Source organism: Nerophis lumbriciformis, linkage group LG38 (genome assembly GCF_033978685.3).
Source record: "Nerophis lumbriciformis linkage group LG38, RoL_Nlum_v2.1, whole genome shotgun sequence".
Lineage (NCBI taxonomy): Eukaryota > Metazoa > Chordata > Actinopteri > Syngnathiformes > Syngnathidae > Nerophis > Nerophis lumbriciformis.
In genome coordinates, this window is record NC_084585.2 from 4,376,612 (window position 1) to 4,389,111 (window position 12,500).

Genomic DNA, 12,500 nt, shown 5'->3' on the forward strand with positions numbered 1-12,500 from the left:
TGAAAAATATGAGCATGTACAATACTCAATACTTGGTTGGAGCTCCTTTTGCCTCAATTACTGCGTTAATGCGGCGTGGCATGGAGTCGATGAGTTTCTGGCACTGCTCAGGTGTTATGAGAGCCCAGGTTGCTCTGATAGTGGCCTTCAACTCTTCTGCGTTTTTGGGTCTGGCATTCTGCATCTTCCTTTTCACAATACCCCACAGATTTTCTATGGGGCTAAGGTCAGGGGAGTTGGCGGGCCAATTTAGAACAGAAATACCATGGTCCGTAAACCAGGCACGGGTAGATTTTGCGCTGTGTGCAGGCGCCAAGTCCTGGGTGGAACTTGAAATCTCCATCTCCATAGAGCAGGTCAGCAGCAGGAAGCATGAAGTGCTCTAAAACTTGCTGGTAGACGGCTGCGTTGACCCTGGATCTCAGGAAACAGAGTGGACCGACACCAGCAGATGACATGGCACCCCAAACCATCACTGATGGTGGAAACTTTACACTAGACTTCAGGCAACGTGGATCCTGTGCCTCTCCTGTCTTCCTCCAGACTCTGGGACCTCGATTTCCAAAGGAAATGCAAAATTTGCATGGTTGGGTGATGGTTTGGGGTGCCATGTCATCTGCTGGTGTCGGTCCACTCTGTTTCCTGAGATCCAGGGTCAACGCAGCCGTCTACCAGCAAGTTTTAGAGCACTTCATGCTTCCTGCTGCTGACCTGCTCTATGGAGATGGAGATTTCAAGTTCCAACAGGACTTGGCGCCTGCACACAGCGCAAAATCTACCCGTGCCTGGTTTACGGACCATGGTATTTCTGTTCTAAATTGGCCCGCCAACTCCCCTGACCTTAGCCCCATAGAAAATCTGTGGGGTATTGTGAAAAGGAAGATGCAGAATGCCAGACCCAAAAACGCAGAAGAGTTGAAGGCCACTATCAGAGCAACCTGGGCTCTCATAACACCTGAGCAGTGCCAGAAACTCATCGACTCCATGCCACGCCGCATTAACGCAGTAATTGAGGCAAAAGGAGCTCCAACCAAGTATTGAGTATTGTACATGCTCATATTTTTCATTTTCATACTTTTCAGTTGGCCAACATTTCTAAAAATCCCTTTTTTGTATTAGCCTTAAGTAATATTCTAATTTTGTGACACACGGAATTTTGGATTTTCATTTGTTGCCACTTCAAATCATCAAAATTAAATGAAATAAACATTTGAATGCATCAGTCTGTGTGCAATGAATAAATATAATGTACAAGTTACACCTTTTGAATGCAATTACTGAAATAAATCAAGTTTTTCAAAAGATTCTAATTTACTGGCTTTTACCTGTAAATATACCAGGATTTCACATCATTGAACAGTATTTGCTCTCAGCAATCATAGAAATGTCACAACAAATGACTGTCACTTCAAGCAGATTAGTGACCATCATACAAACCCCGTTTCCATATGAGTTGGGAAATTGTGTTAGATGTAAATATAAACGGAATACAATGATTTGTAAATCATTTTCAACCCATATTCAGTTGAATATGCTACAAAGACAACATTTTTGATGTTCAAACTCATAAACTTTTTGTTTTTTTTGCAAATAATAATTAACTTTAGAATTTCATGGCTGCAACACGTGCCAAAGTAGTCGGGAAAGGGCATGTTCACCACTGTGTTACATGGCCTTTCCTTTTAACAACACTCAGTAAACGTTTGGGAACTGAGGAGACACATTTTTGAAGCTTCTCAGGTGGAATTCTTTCCCATTCTTGCTTGATGTACAGCTTAAGTTGTTCAACAGTCTCCCTTCTCATATTTTAGCCTTCATATTTTCAATGGGAGACAGGTCTGGACTGCAGGCGGGCCAGTCTAGTACCCGCACTCTTTCACTATGAAGCCACGTTGATGTAACACGTGGCTTGGCATCGTCTTGCTGAAATAAGCAGGGGCGTCCACGGTAACGTTGCTTGGATGGCAACATATGTTGCTCCATGTCACACCGCGGTGAGGGATGTCTTGTCTTGGTTTTTTTCTGTCTTGTGATGTGCACGTTTTAGTTTGAAAAGTAACTCTCCTCTCGTTTCAGGTCACTCGCCCTTCCTTTTGTGTCATCAGTCTGACGTCATCCCGATTCCCTAATTGCTTCCACCTGTTCCCTATTACCCTCATGTGTCTTATAAGCCCACTCCTTCCTTTGTTTTGTGCCAGATTGTTTCGTTTATTCGTGCTCTCTAGCTTCCATGCCTTGTCTTGCCTTGTGCTTATGTTCTTTGATTCTGAATCCCTTTGTTGCTATTTTGAGTTTTCCTTTCTTCCTCCTCAGCAGAGTGATTTATTGTTATTTAGTTTATTCAGCCGAAGTGGTGAGTTTCAGTTATTTTTCATTCTTTCCTCACATTTTTGAGTGACAATTTTTGTTAATACTTTATTAGATTAGATAGTATAGAATTGTTCACAGTTGTTGTTTCTTCCTCCTGTTGGAGCGTTTTTTTGTTTATACATTTTATAGCATATATTAATTATAGTTCGTCTTTGCTTTTGTGTTTTCCTCCGTTCGGAGCGAATTTTGGTTGTTCCTATTTTTTGGAACCTTTTTTGCCGGTTAGTTTTTGGATAAAATAGATATTGTAATCCTTGACTTTGGAAGGTGAAAAGGAAGCTGTCAAAATAAAAGCCTGTCTAAGTTCCCTACTCTGCATCTGAGTCCTATCCTTTTACCAAGCCTTGACATTCCAAAAGCTGTATGTACCTTTCAGCATTAATGGTGCCTTCACAGATGTGTAAGTTACCCATGTCTTGGGCACTAATACACCCCCATACCATCACACATGCTGGTTTTTCAACTTTGCGCCTAGAACAATCCGGATGGTTCTTTTCCACTTTGTTCCGGAGGACATGACGTCCACAGTTTCCAAAAACAATTTGAAATGTGGACTCGTCAGACCACAGAACACTTTTCCACTTTGTATCAGTCCATCTTAGATGAGCTCAGGCCCAGCGAAGCCCGACGGCGTTTCTGGGTGTTGTTGATAAACGGTTTTCGCCTTGCATAGGAGAGTTTTAACTTGCACTTACAGATGTAGCGACCAACTGTAGTTACTGACAGTTGGGTTTCTGAGCCCATGTGGTGATATCCTTTACACACTGATGTCGCTTGTTGATGCAGTACAGTCTGAGGGATCGAAGGTCGCGGGCTTAGCTGCTTACGTGCGGTGATTTCTCCAGATTCTCTGAACCCTTTGATGATATTACGGAGCGTAGATGGTGAAATCCCTAAATTCCTTTGCAATAGCTGGTTGAGAAAGGTTTTTCTTAAACTGTTCAAAAATTTGCTCACGCATTTGTTGACAAAGTGGTGACCCTCGCCCCCGTCCTTGTTTGTGAATGACTGAGCATTTCATGGAATCTACTTTTATACCCAATCATGGCACCCACCTGTTCCCAATTTGCCTGTTCACCTGTGGGATGTTCCAAATAAGTGTTTGATGAGCATTCCTTCAACTTTATCAGTATTTATTGCCACCTTTCCCAACTTGCTGGCATCAAACTCTAAAGTTAATGATTATTTGCAACAAAAAAAAATGTTTATGAGTTTGAACATCAAATATGTTGTCTTTGTAGTGCATTCAATTGAATATGGGTTGAAAATGATTTGCAAATCATTGTATTCCGTTCGCTCCCGTTTACTCCTCTCTGAGCTGCCACCTTAACGTGGTAGAGGAGTTTGCGTGTCCCAATGATCCTAGGAGCTATGTTGTCCGGGGGTTTCTATGCCCCCTGGTAGGGTCTCCCAAGGCAAACTGGTCCTAGGTGAGGGATCAGACAAAGAGCAGCTCGAAGACCTCGATGAAGAACACAAACCAAGGACCCAGATTTCCCTCGCCCGGACGCGGGTCACCGGGGCCCCCCTCTGGAGCCAGGCCCGGAGGTGGGGCACGATGGCGAGCGCCTGGTGGCCGGGCCTGTCCCCATGGGGCCCGGCCGGGCACAGCCCGAAGAGGCAACGTGGGTCCCCCCTCCAATGGGCTCACCACCCATAGCAGGGGCCATAGAGGTCGGGTGCAGTGTGAGCTGGGCGGAAGCCGAGGGTAGGGCACTTGGCGGTCCGATCCTCGGCTACATAAGCTGGCTCTTGGGACGTGGAACGTCACTTCGCTGGGGGGGAAGGAGCCTGAGCTAGTGCGTGAGGTGGAGAAGTTCCGGCTAGATATAGTCGGACTCACTTCGACGCACAGCAAGGGCTCTGGAACCACTTCTCTTGAGAGGGGCTGGACTCTCTTCCACTCTGGCGTTGCCGGCAGTGAGAGGCGACGGGCTGGGGTGGCAATTCTTGTTGCCCCTCGGCTCAAAGCCTGCACGTTGGAGTTCAACCCGGTGGACGAGAGGGTAGCTTCCCTCCGCCTTCGGGTGGGGGGACGGGTCCTGACTGTTGTTTGCGTTTACGCGCCAAGCAGCAGCTCAGAGTACCCACCCTTTTTGGATTCACTCGAGGGAGTACTGGAGAGTGCTCCCCCGGGTGATTCCCTCGTTCTACTGGGGGACTTCAACGCTCATGTTGGCAGCGACAGTGAAACCTGGAGAGGTGTGATTGGGAAGAATGGCCGCCCGGATCTGAACCCGAGTGGTGTTCTGTTATTGGACTTTTGTGCTCGTCACAGATTGTCGATAACAAACACCATGTTCAAACATAAGGGTGTCCATATGTGCACTTGGCACCAGGACACCCTAGGCCGCAGTTCTATGATCGACTTTGTAGTTGTGTCATCGGATTTGCGGCCTCATGTTTTGGACACTCGGGTGAAGAGAGGGGCGGAGCTTTCTACCGATCACCACCTGGTGGTGAGTTGGCTGCGATGGTGGGGGAGGATGCCGGACAGACCTGGCAGGCCCAAACGCATTGTGAGGGTTTGCTGGGAACGTCTGGCAGAGTCTCCTGTCAGAGAGAGTTTCAATTCCAACCTCCGGAAGAACTTTGAACATGTCACGAGGGAGGTGCTGGACATTGAGTCCGAATGGACCATGTTCCGCACCTCTATTGTCGAGGCAGCTGATTGGAGCTGTGGCCGCAAGGTAGTTGGTGCCTGTCGTGGCGGTAATCCTAGAACCCGTTGGTGGACACCGGCGGTGAGGGATGCCGTCAAGCTGAAGAAGGAGTCCTATCGGGTTCTTTTGGCTCATAGGACTCCTGAGGCAGCGGACAGGTACCGACAGGCCAAGCGGTGTGCGGCTTCAGCGGTCGCGGAGGCAAAAACTCGGACATGGGAGGAGTTCGGGGAAGCCATGGAAAACGACTTCCCGACAGCTTCGAAGCAATTCTGGACCACAATCCGCCGCCTCAGGAAGGGGAAGCAGTGCACTGTCAACACCGTGTATGGTGAGGATGGTGTTCTGCTGACCTCGACTGCGGATGTTGTGGATCGGTGGAGGGAATACTTCGAAGACCTCCTCAATCCCACCAACACGTCTTCTTATGAGGAAGCAGTGCCTGGGGAATCTGTGGTGTGCTCTTCTATTTCTGGGGCTGAGGTTGCTGAGGTAGTTAAAAAGCTCCTCGGTGGCAAGGCCCCGGGGGTGGATGAGATCCGCCCGGAGTTCCTTAAGGCTCTGGATGCTGTGGGGCTGTCTTGGTTGACAAGACTCTGCAGCATCGCGTGGACATCGGGGGCGGTACCTCTGGATTGGCAGACCGGGGTGGTGGTTCCTCTCTTTAAGAAGGGGAACCGGAGGGTGTGTTCTAACTATCGTGGGATCACACTCCTCAGCCTTCCCGGTAAGGTCTATTCAGGTGTACTGGAGAGGAGGCTACGCCGGATAGTCGAACCTCGGATTCAGGAGGAACAGTGTGGTTTTCGTCCTGGTCGTGGAACTGTGGACCAGCTCTATACTCTCGGCAGGGTCCTTGAGGGTGCATGGGAGTTTGCCCAACCAGTCTACATGTGTTTTGTGGACTTGGAGAAGGCATTCGACCGTGTCCCTCGGGAAGTCCTGTGGGGAGTGCTCAGAGAGTATGGGGTATCGGACTGTCTGATTTTGGCGGTCCGCTCCCTGTATGATCAGTGCCAGAGCTTGGTCCGCATTGCCGGCAGTAAGTCGGACACGTTTCCAGTGAGGGTTGGATTCCGCCAAGGCTGCCCTTTGTCACCGATTCTGTTCATAACTTTTATGGCGCAGTCAAGGCGTTGAGGGGATCTGGTTTGGTGGCTGCAGGATTAGGTCTCTGCTTTTTGCAGATGATGTGGTCCTGATGGCTTCATCTGGCCAGGATCTTCAGCTCTAGCTGGATCGGTTCGCAGCCGAGTGTGAAGCGACTGGGATGAGAATCAGCACCTCCAAGTCCGAGTCCATGGTTCCCGACCGGAAAAGGGTGGAATGCCATCTTCGGGTTGGGGAGGAGACCCTGCCCCAAGTGGAGGAGTTCAAGTACCTCGGAGTCTTGTTCACGAGTGAGGGAAGAGTGGATCGTGAGATCGACAGGCGGATCGGTGCGGCATCTTCAGTAATGCGGACGCTGTATCGATCCGTTGTGGTGAAGAAGGAGCTGAGCCGGAAGGCAAAGCTCTCAATTTACCGGTCGATCTACGTTCCCATCCTCACCTATGGTCATGAGCTTTGGGTTATGACCGAAAGGACAAGATCACGGGTACAAGCGGCCGAAATGAGTTTCCTCCGCCGAGTGGCGGGGCTCTCCCTTAGAGATCGGGTGAGAAGCTCTGTCATCCGGGGGGAGCTCAAAGTAAAGCCGCTGCTCCTCCACATGGAGAGGAGCCAGATGAGGTGGTTCGGGCATCTGGTCAGGATGCCACCCGAACGCCTCCCTAGGGAGGTGTTTAGGGCACGTCCGACCGGTAGGAGGCCACGGGGAAGACCCAGGACACGTTGGGAAGACTATGTCTACCGGCTGGCCTGGGAACGCCTCGGGATCCCCCGGGAGGAGATGGACGAAGTGGCTGGGGAGAGGGAAGTCTGGGCTTCCCTGCTTAGGCTGCTGCCCCCGCGACCCGACCTCGGATAAGCGGAAGAAGATGGATGGATGGATGGAAACGGGGTTTGTATTTCATTGCATGACTCGGGTGTTCTATATATAAAGCTGACCAATACGTTTGGGTTTTTTTTCATGGCTTATGGTCATAAATATTACCAATAGCATGACTTTCACTACTCCACTATTGTTGTTTCTGTTTATCAGTAAATATTCTCCCACATTAAAAAAATATTCCTTTTTCAGCGACCATCTTTGTTTCTCAGCTAGCCATCATTTTAACAGGTTCATTAAACTGTTCATTAAACTGTTCCAACAAAATAATTGTGTTGTTGTAGTTTGCATACAAGCTTGGGCACTTGAAACAAAACATTTGTTGTCGGATTTAATGTTGCCACGGTATTGATCCTCTGTATAATAAAACAGTTATTATTGATGTGGGAGAGAAAAAAAATGTTGTCTGGGTCTATATCATTCTCCAATTCCAGACCTTTATGTATTTCCTATATCATCAAAATGAGATCTGGCTGACCTTGGAGGACACAGAAGAGCTCTCATATTCCTTCGACTGCCAGCAAACGCTACTTTAACACAACTTTTTTTTGCAGTAAAATTGCTCAAACATGATTAGCTCAGGAATAAACTCTACAATTGTCCTCACATTCCTACGGAGCCCCTAAAGGGACATGGGGTTTTTTTTTTGTTTTTTTAATTATTATTATTTTTTTTTTTAGACATGTATCTCGTGCGCATAAGAAACTTTTTATAAAGTTTAAAAAAAATAAAAAATAAAAAATAATTCTAATTTCTTTTTTTTTTTTTAGGCATGTATCTCATGACATTATTTCATCAAAAAGCCTTCAAAAGTGTCAACAATCCAAAAAAAAAATAAATGTTGGTTAAGACTGAATTATTGAGAAATTTGTGCATAACATTATTTATTTTACTAATTAAAATGTATTGGGTATTTTCAATTTGTGACATTATTTCATCAAAAAGCCTTCAAAAGGGTCAAAATTAGGAAAAAATGGTTTAGGACGGAATTATTGAGAAATTTGAGCAAATAAAAAAGAAAAAAATCAGAAATATTTTACGCCTTTCAAAAACGTAACTTTTATGTCATGTTTGAGGATAATTAAAATTGTGTGTTTTTATTATTATTTTAACCAATTGAAGGTCTTATGATTAAATTATGTCAGTTGTCAATTAGTATGAATTTACATAACCTTATTAATAATTTCGCCACACCAAGTGTGTGTGTGTGTGACAATCATTGGTACTTTAACTTTAACTTTATTATTTATTTTACCAATTTTAAAGTTTTTTTTTTTTTCTTTTAATTTGTGCGCTAGATACATGTCTAAAAAAAAAATAGATAAATACTTTTTTTTTTTTTTTTATAACTTTATAAAAAGTTTCTCGTGCACACGAGATACATGTCTAAAAAAAAAAAAAATAATAATAATAATAATTATTATTAAAAAAAAACATTTCCCCCATGTCCCTTTAGGGGCTCCATACATTCCTTTACCAAGGTTATTGTAAAAACTAGTCTTGGTTTAGGTGGTGGCCTAGAGGGCGTCACGGCATCAGTTTTTGCAGTAAAATTGCTCAAACATGATTAGCTCAGGAATAAACTCTACAATTGTCCTCACATTCCTACGGAGCCCCTAAAGGGACATGGGGGATTTTTTTTTTTTTTTTTTTTAAATTATTATTAATTTTTTTTTAGACATGTATCTCGTGCGCATAAGAAACTTTTTATAAAGTTTAAAAAAAATAAAAAATAAAAAAAAATTCTAATTTCTATTTTTTTTTTAGGCATGTATCTCATGACATTATTTCATCAAAAAGCCTTCAAAAGTGTCAACAATCAAAAAAAGAAAAAAAAATGTTGGTTAAGGCTGAATTATTGAGAAATTTGTGCATAACATTATTTATTTTACTAATTAAAATGTATTGGGTATTTTCAATTTGTGACATTATTTCATCAAAAAGCCTTCAAAAGGGTCAAAATTAGGAAAAAATGGTTTAGGACGGAATTATTGAGAAATTTGAGCAAATAAAAAAGAAAAAAAAATCTGAAATATTTTACGCCTTTCAAAAACTTAAGAACTTTTATGTCCTGTTTGAGTTTGAAGATAATTAAAATTGCCTGTTTTTATTATTATTTTAACCAATTGAAGGTCTTCTCATTAAATTATGTCAGTTGTCAATTAGTATACATTTGCATAACATTATGTATTTTACTAATTAACTTTTTTTTTGTGACATTATTTCATCAAAAAGCCTTCAAAAGTGTCAACAATCGAAAAAGACAAAAAAAATGTTGGTTAAGGCTGAATTGTTGAGAAATTTGTGCATAACATTATTTATTTTACTAATTAAAATGTATTGGGTATTTTCAATTTGTGACGTTATTTCATCAAAAAGCCTTCAAAAGGGTCAAAATTAGGAAAAAATGGTTAAGGACGGAATTATTGAGAAATTTGAGCAAAGAAAAAAGAAAAAAAATCAAAAATATTTTACGCCTTTCAAAAACGTAACTTTTATGTCCTGTTTGAGTTTGAAGATACTTAAAATTGTGTGTTTTTATTATTATTTTAACCAATTGAAGGCCTTCTGATTAAATTATGTCAGTTGTCAATTAGTATACATTTGCATAACATTATGTATTTTACTAATTAACTTTTTTTTTGTGACATTATTTCATCAAAAAGCCTTCAAAAGTGTCAACAATCAAAAAAGAAAGAAAAAATGTTGGTTAAGGCTGAATTATTGAGACATTTGTGCATAACATTATTTATTTTACTAATTAAAATGTATTGGGTATTTTCAATTTGTGACATTATTTCATCAAAAAGCCTTCAAAAGGGTCAAAATTAGGAAAAAATGGTTTAGGACGGAATTATTGAGAAACTTGAGCAAATAAAAAAGAAAAAAATCAGAAATATTTTACGCCTTTCAAAAACTTAAGAACTTTTATGTCCTGTTTGAGTTTGAAGATAATTAAAATTGTGTGTTTTTATTATTATTTTAACCAATTGAAGGTCTTCTCATTAAATTATGTCAGTTGTCAATTAGTATACATTTGCATAACATTATGTATTCTACTAATTAGCTTTTTTTTGTGACATTATTTCATCAAAAAGCCTTCAAAAGTGTCAACAATCGAAAAAGAAAAAAATGTTGGTTAAGGCTGAATTGTTGAGAAATTTGTGCATAACATTATTTATTTTACTAATTAAAATGTATTGGGTATTTTCAATTTGTGACATTATTTCATCAAAAAGCCTTCAAAAGGGTCAAAATTAGGAAAAAATGGTTTAGGACGGAATTATTGAGAAACTTGAGCAAATAAAAAAGAAAAAAATCAGAAATATTTTACGCCTTTCAAAAACTTAAGAACTTTTATGTCCTGTTTGAGTTTGAAGATAGTTGAAATTGTGTGTTTTTATTATTATTTTAACCAATTGAAGGTCTAATGATTAAATGATGTCAGTTGTCAAATAGCATGAATTTACATAACATTATTAATAATTTCGCCACACCTAGTGTGTGTGTGTGTGTGTGACAATCATTGGTACTTTAACTTTAACTTTATTATTTATTTTACCAATTTTAAAGTATATATATATTTTTTTTTTCTTTTAATTTGTGCGCGAGATACATGTCTAAAAAAAAATAGATAAATAAATAAAAACATTTTTTTATAACTTTATAAAAAGTTTCTCGTGCGCACGAGATACATGTCTAAAAAAAAAAAATAATAATAATAATAATTATTATTATAAAAAAAAACATTTCCCCCATGTCCCTTTAGGGGCTCCATACATTCCTTTACCAAGGTTATTGTAAAAAAAATGGTTTAGGACGGAATTATTGAGAAATTTGAGCAAATAAAAAAGAAAAAAAATCAAAAATATTTTACGCCTTTCAAAAACTTAACTTTTATGTCCTGTTTGAGTTTGAAGATAATTAAAATTGTGTGTTTTTATTATTATTTTAACCAATTGAAGGTCTTCTGATTAAATTATACATTATTAATAATTTCGCCACACCTAGTGTGTGTGTGTGTGACAATCATTGGTACTTTAACTTTAACTTTATTTATTTTACCAATTTTAAAGTATATATATATATATATATATTTTTTTTTTTTAATTTGTGACATTATTTGAAAAAACAATTTATTTTACTCATTTAAATTTTAAATTTAAATAATAAAAATTGTGTTTGGGACATTTGATCAAAAAGCTTTGAAAATGGTTAAAATTAGAAAAAAGTTTATTTAGAAATTGTAGCTTATAATAAATTAAAAAAATCCAAAATATTTTACGCCTTTCAAAAACTTAAGAACTTTTATGTCCTGTTTGTGTTTGAAGAAAATTGTGTTTTTATTATTATTTTACCAAATGAAGGTCTTCTGATTAAATTATGTCAGTTGTCAATTAGTATGAATTTACATAACATTATTAATAATTTCGCCACACCTAGTGTGTGTGTGTGTGACAATCATTGGTACTTTAACTTTAACTTTATTATTTATTTTACCAATTTTAAAGTATATATATATATATATATATATATATATATATATATATATATATATATATATATATATATATATATATATATATATATATATATATATATATATATTTTTTTTTTTTCCCTTTTAATTTGTGACATTATTTGAAAAAACAATTTATTTTACTCATTTAAATTTTAAATTTAAATAATAAAAATTGTATTTGGGACATTTGATCAAAAAGCTTTCAAAATGGTTAAAATTAGAAAAAGGTTTATTTAGAAATTGTAGCTTATAATAAATTTTAAAAAAATCCAAAATATTTTACGCCTTTCAAAACTTAAGAACTTTTATGTCCTGTTTGAGTTTGAAGATAATTAAAATTGTGTGTTTTTATTATTATTTTAACCAATTGAAGGTCTTCTGATTAAATTATACATTATTAATAATTTCGCCACACCTAGTGTGTGTGTGTGACAATCATTGGTACTTTAACTTTAACTTTATTATTTATTTTACCAATTTTAAAGTATATATATATATATTTTTTTTTCTTTTAATTTGTGACATTATTTGAAAAAACAATTTATTTTACTCATTTAAATTGTAAATTTAAATAATAAAAATTGTATTTGGGACATTTGATCAAAAAGCTTTGAAAACGGTTAAAATTAGAAAAAAAGTTTATTTAGAAATTGTAGCTTATAATACATTTAAAAAATCCAAAATATTTTACGCCTTTCAAAAACTCCAGAACTTGTATGTCCTGTTAGACTTTGAAAATAATTTAAATTGTTACTGTAATTTTCCTAAACATGTTTGAAATACACAGAAATATTGATTTCAGTATTTAAGGTATTAAGAAAACCGATTGAGACGTGGTTGAATAGTGCTTGATTGATGAGCCTTTTGTCTTTTTTTTTTGTCCGTTAAAGAAAAAAAATGGTTCACGCTACTGTTGGTTCAGCTGTGCTCCTTCACGCTCTTTTGTGCAATTTTG

General features: G+C 38.9%; 1 protein-coding gene across 1 annotated transcript in view; it reads right to left on the reverse strand.

The window, feature by feature from the left end:
* LOC133578305 (BOS complex subunit ncln) overlaps positions 1-12,500 on the reverse strand; it is a 32,911-nt gene that overhangs the window by 5,779 nt on the left and 14,632 nt on the right. The gene's annotated exons all lie outside the window — the stretch shown is intronic.